Here is a 4991-nt window from a genome sequence, read left to right as displayed (position 1 = left end):
TCTCGCTCGCACCCCCCTGCTCGTGTATCGTGCCGTCGCCCTCTGTCGCTCCTCCCCCGGTGCTCGATTGGTGCACCGGCGGAGGGTTTATCAGAGCGCGATTGTTGCAGGACAGTTACGCAATCCTCGTCAAACTATTGTGTTCGATGTAACTGATTTAATTTTTATCGTTAAGGAGCGGCGCCATGTTGCTCCGCGTGCCGACTCCTCGCCCTGTGTTGTTGTCAGCTTGCCTGCTCTTAAATGTTGTAAATAAATAGCTTCTAATGGACATCGAGCCGCGGACCACGAGCAATGCTTCTACGGTATCGTTGCTTGGATCACTCAGATCAGAACAATGGACTGCCTGTTGACTGTCACAAACTATGTAGTAACTTTTCTAAATTGTATAAAAAAACTTCAGAGGTGTCAAGGGACACCCGGATGGAACGAAGTTCCTTCCGATTAATTAGTGAAGGAATTGTAATATTTTTTTAAGTTATAATAATAAATTACGGCATTATGAAGAAGAAAAAAACAATACTATGAACTAAATTACTATTGTTGAAACGCTATCTCGAGAAACTGTACTCATTACGCGGACCAATCGGATACGAGCAATGTCACGCGATAAGCGCCTACACGTTAATTGGTCAGAATGACGGATCTAAAAAGTGTCGTGACAACTTTTCGTAAGAATTTTTTCCGTCTAGCCCCCTTTCACAACGCGCGATAAGGAACTTCGTTCCAATATTATTATTGTCATGAACACTGAGCACGGTAAGTATTATAATTCTTGAAACAATAAGTAAGTGGGTGTGTATAGGGCTATATAGAGTAGGTCTAGTAGACCACATGATGTGATCAACTGATAGTCTGCTCTTCCTCAACATAATATCAGTCCTGGCTCATTTCGCAGTGTTCGAGAGCGGAGAGCACGTGTCCTCTGCAGCCGTGTGGGCGAGGGCGGAGAGTCCAGTGTGTACTACCAGTGTCATTATTTCTTAATGTATCGATCTTTATTTTTTTAAAACACTCTTGCGTCATCAAATTTCTTAAGGTATTCCTTCTATATTAGTACTGATCTGAACAAGGATACTTAAGGATGTTCGCAGCCTGGCACAAGCACAGGCGCTATTTGTAATGATATGTTCCCTACACTACAGTAAGCAATAAACCAATAAACTACAAGTGGCTAGTTGTACTATACCTATACTGAGCTCGCCCCGGACCATATCTTATTGTGTTTTTTTTTTACATCTAGGTATTCTCCTTAAGCAAAAACAAATCTATGTTGAACTAAACAAAATTCAACAGCTCTAGAGCAGTTTCATAAGTCGTGACGTGACAACGTCTTATAATTCGATGGAGCCGGCTGCATGCACGAAAAAATATGACCCATGCGGCGTTACCTCGCTCTGAGGCGTTCCATTTAAGGCTTGAAGTGCAAGCGAGAGCGCGCAACGAGCGACAAAGAGGCACAATCGGCCTCCGCGTTCGGCAGCGTTCGACATCTGTCTCTCTCCTACTTGAGTGAGCGATGCATCCGCGTGGACAGCTGCTATACAATAATACATTTACATGTTTTCGTCAAGTATGAAGTTCAGTGAAAAGTGAATGTGGTGTCAATTGTTTATAGCAACGATAATTGCGATAATTGAAAAATGAAACCATTCCATCAGTATGTTCTTATGACGCAGTCACGTTATGTTTAAATTAAACAGCAAACAATAGTTTAATTGTTCACCTTTATTGAATATGAGTATTCAGATTATAAGATAGATACTAGCGGCACGCTCCGGCTCCACTCGGGTCTTTAACAAAATTTTCAATGTTCACGATTGATTTCCACGGTGAACAAATAACATCGTGTAATAAAAATGAAACCCGCAAAATTATAATTTGCGTAATTACTGGTGGTAGGACCTCTTGTGAGTCCGCACGGGTAGGTACCACCACCCTGCCTATTTCTGCCGTGAAGTAGTAATGCGTTTCGGTTTGAAGGGTGGGGCAGCCGTTGTAACTATAATTGAGACCTTAGAGCTTATATCTCAAGGTGGGTGGCGCATTTACGTTGTAGATGTCTATGGGCTCCAGTAACCATTTAACACCAGGTGGGCTGTGAGCTCGTCCACACATCTAAGCAATAAAAAAAAAAATTTGACGTTGTTTTATTTCTTTAAATTCAAGAATACTTATTACGGCATAACTACAATAGTTAGACATATGCTGTTGCGACATTTTTTGTAAATAATAATGTGTTCTACAAACTCGTAGTACATTATTTTATTCTATCATCAATAGTTTTCGCAGGGCACACAATGTAAAGAATACTTTAGGTAATTTTTTTACACCCTCGGTTACATTATTGGAGTTTTAGTTAGGATCCCTATTTTTTTTCAAAAAAGAACGTTATGTCACTCAAGAATAGTGTAGCTTCGAAACAGTGAAATAATTTTTCAAATCGGTTCAGAAGCTTCGGAGTCTATTCGATACAAACAAACAAAAAATCTTTCCTCTTTATAATATTAGTATAACCTACCTTAGATACCGTCGTGTAGAAGCGACTATGGTCACTAGAACAGTGGAGTCGGTGCCTCGCCGGTGTAGCTGTGCAGGAACTATTGCTTCAATGTTCTATTGAATGTCGCCTCACTAAGAAATACTTCAGTCCTAACTTATAATTAATTAAATGCGTTTTATTTACCTAATTATTATTACTGATTTATGTCGTGATCGATATTATAAAGGTATTTCTACCATTAACAGCGCTACAATAGATTAGGTTCGGGCTATAATTCCCTGCAGCATCTGTAAATCTGTGTGAGCAATTCTCCCCCCGGCAGCTTCCCTCAGAGCTCGTCAAAGAGATCGCTAATAGTCGGAAATGAGACGTCGCTGCGTCGCTTGTTGCGATCTTCATTCCGGATCATTTAACGCGTCGCCGCGGGACCCCCCCTCCCCGCCCCGCCCCTCCCCACGTGGACATGTGGCATACTGAAGTCATTTAAAACGTAATCATTACCTAAACCGAAGTCTATTCACTACTAAGAATTACATTTTTCTCACCTAAATTAAATATTCACAAATCGCAAACTCTATTTCAATTTGCATGTTTTGCTCTCGAGGTCTGACAATTATAACTAAACGTGAGATTATGAATGTGTTTATCTCCGAGTGCGCGTGTGTGTGTAGGAAGCGAGCGCCCTCTCGCGCCGGAAGGAAGAACTCGACAAATTAGTACCGCACGGCCACGGCAGTACAGTCTACTCAGTACACAGCACACACTCGAACAGAGTACTCACTCGATCTAATTAATTAACAATGTATGTATTTTATAATGTAATTAAAGCGCACAAAAATAAATTTTTTTACAACTTCACATTATAAATCTTTAAATTTATCTATCATATATTTAACCTTCCTCTTGAATCACTATATCTATTGCTGAAAACTGCATTAAAATCAATTGAATATTTTAAAAGATCTAATAGAGCGGAAGCGACTTCATTTTACACTATGTAAAGATAATAATAATAATGATAGGACGATCGACATTAGTCGGCATGTCGCCGTCCGGGACATCTTATTAGACATATTATTGTTTCTGGCTGTTTTGCTAATGGCGAGACTTGCATAGACACATCGCAGCCGCCAATGTAGTTCCATAACAATATGTATAAGATTTTATTTCAGAATATATAAATTCCATAAAGTTTTGGTTGCAAGCTTATATTTAAAATGTTACTAAGTCTACTACTACTAACTAATTGTTAAATGAATTCCCATTCAATGCTTGTAATATTAACTATCCATTTTGGTGATAATACCTTCAGAATATTGTCGGAGCTCACACGCATCCTGTGCCAGCTCGACGCGGTCGCTTCCTCATGCTGCCGCAGCTGTCGTCGACGCCAGCCCCCGCGAACATACGGACGTGATGCGCTACAGGAGCCCCACCATCATCCTGAAGGCATCACTATATTATATCTATGTGTAGATTGTTGAAAGCCGCCCTCCATACTTAGTACAAAGCTCGAGTATGAATTACTAGCACTGAATATCAATTCTCTTCTTGACCCGAACGAAATGAAAAATCACAATTAATATTCATGTGAGATTAACATAAATATTATAGTTTTTCTTTAATTTCATAGTATTTATGAGCGGACTGCGTTTGGTGTTTAGGGTACATAAATAAATGATCAATTTAATTATGAATAGTGTACTATCTGTATTTGTCGGTGTGTTGTGTCCCCCCCCTGTAATTGTTTGCGGCCATTACAGATCGCTTTGTGCGAGTCCACGATCACTCGATACCTCTCCGACAGATGTAATTATGCTTCTTACGCAACAATCGCGCTTGTCGCCCATATACTACCAGTATATCCATATAAAGATATGTCCCTACAATTATTTATTGATGTAGGTAATGACGTGCTGTGACAGCTACAGATATCCTGTTCCAAACTTCGTATACTTGAACATTTTGAGATAAAACATTCTATATCATAATATGTATGCGTGTATTTTGTAATTCAAGAAGATTGACCGGAGCCCCTCAGTCCGTCGGTCCGTCGCGGGAGCCGGTGGTCGGTCAGTCCCTAGTCCCAGGGTACTCGGAGGAACAGCGATTAACACAATAATCAAGGATCCCTATCATTTAACTTAACCTTACGCACAGAACAAATTGAGTGTCGGCGCGGTGAGTGCAGGGGCCCCGGGGCTCCTCTCGACTCGCCGGGCTCTCAACGTTCAATGTTCGATCGCGTCTTGTACAATACAATGTTCGGTAAGTGCTCGTAATTATCGATAAACGAGTCGGTTCGTCGTCGACGATATATCGATAACGCAGTAACGACCGCCGAGTGTTTGATGGGGTCCCTCCGAGCCGCGCGTGTTCCAGCTACGCTCTCACTGCGCGCGGCGTGCTGTACAGGACTGCCGACTACTCACCCTGACTATTGAACCACGAGCCGCCGGTTCAGATTCCAATCGCGATCGCCGATGCA

Source organism: Bombyx mori, chromosome 28 (genome assembly GCF_030269925.1).
Source record: "Bombyx mori chromosome 28, ASM3026992v2".
NCBI classification, from domain to species: Eukaryota; Metazoa; Arthropoda; class Insecta; order Lepidoptera; family Bombycidae; genus Bombyx; species Bombyx mori.
Note: the sequence above shows the minus strand (reverse complement) of the source record.